This window comes from Elephantulus edwardii, unplaced genomic scaffold (assembly GCF_000299155.1).
Source record: "Elephantulus edwardii isolate Elephantulus edwardi_28Jun2011 unplaced genomic scaffold, EleEdw1.0 scaffold00969, whole genome shotgun sequence".
Lineage (NCBI taxonomy): Eukaryota > Metazoa > Chordata > Mammalia > Macroscelidea > Macroscelididae > Elephantulus > Elephantulus edwardii.
In genome coordinates this window covers 8,546-9,939 of record NW_006400719.1, presented here as the reverse complement: position 1 = coordinate 9,939, position 1,394 = coordinate 8,546, and the positions used below count along the sequence as shown (strand labels likewise).

The 1,394-nt window shown below is 48.9% G+C and overlaps 1 pseudogene; it reads left to right on the top strand.

The window, feature by feature from the left end:
- Window positions 1–7: 7 nt before the first annotated feature.
- On the top strand, window positions 8–1,387 carry LOC102849103 (annotated as a pseudogene).
- The last annotated feature ends 7 nt before the right edge of the window (window positions 1,388–1,394 follow it).

Here is a 1,394-nt window from a genome sequence, read left to right as displayed (position 1 = left end):
CTTCAAGATGGTGGAGGGCTTCTTCGACAGCGGCGCTAGCATCGTGGAGGACAAGCTGGTGGAGGACCTGAGGACCCGGGAGAGCGAGGAGCAGAAGCAGAACCGGGTGCGCCGCATCCTGCGGATCATCAAGCCCTGCAACCATGTGCTGAGCCTGTCCTTCCCCATCCGGCGCAACGACACCTCCTGGGAAGTCATCGAGGGCTACCGGGCCCAGCACAGCCAGCACCGCACGCCCTGCAAGGGAGGCATCTGTTACAGTACTGATGTGAGTGTGGATGAAGTGAAAGCTCTGGCCTCTCTGATGACATACAAATGTGCAGTGGTTGATGTTCCATTTGGGGGTGCTAAAGCTGGTGTGAAAATCAACCCCAAGAATTATACCGATAATGAACTGGAAAAGATTACAAGGAGGTTCACTATCCTGGCATTGATGTGCCTGCCCCTGACATGAGCACAGGTGAGCGGGAGATGTCCTGGATCGCTGACACCTATGCCAGCACCATTGTGCACTACGACATTAATGCACATGCCTGTGTTACTGGTAAACCTATCAGTCAAGGTGGTATCCATGGACGTATCTCTGCTACTGGTCGTGGTGTTTTCCATGGGATTGAAAATTTCATCAATGAAGCTTCGTACATGAGCATTTTGGGAATGACACCAGGATTTGGAGATAAAACATTTGTTGTTCAGGGGTTTGGTAATGTGGGCCTGCACTCTGAGATATTTACATCGCTTTGGTGCTAAATGTGTTGGTGTTGGGGAATCTGTCAGGAGCATATGGAATCCAGATGGTATTGACCCAAAAGAACTGGAAGACTTCAAATTGCAACATGGATCAATCCTGGGTTTCCCCAAGGCAAAACCCTATGAAGGGAGCATCTTGGAAGCAGATTGTGACATACTGATCCCAGCGGCCAGTGAGAAGCAGTTGACTAAATCCAATGCGCCCAGGGTCAAAGCCAAGATCATTGCTGAAAGTGCCAACAGACCGACAACTCCAGAAGCTGATAAGATTTTTCTGGAGAGGAACATCATGGTGATTCCAGATCTCTTACTTTGAATGGTTGAAGAATCTCAACCATGTCAGCTATGGCCGTCTGACCTTCAAATATGAAAGGGACTCTAACTACCACCTGCTCATGTCTGTTCAAGAGAGTTTAGAAAGAAAATTGGAAAACATGGTGGAACTATTCCCGTTGTGCCCACAGCAGAGTTCCAAGACAGAATATCGGGTGCATCTGAGAAAGACATTGTGCACTCTGGATTAGCTTACACCATGGAGCGTTCTGCCAGGCAAATCATGCGCACAGCCATGAAGTATAACCTGGGGTTGGACCTGAGAACTGCTGCCTATGTCAATGCCATTGAGAAAGTCTTCAAGGTGTACA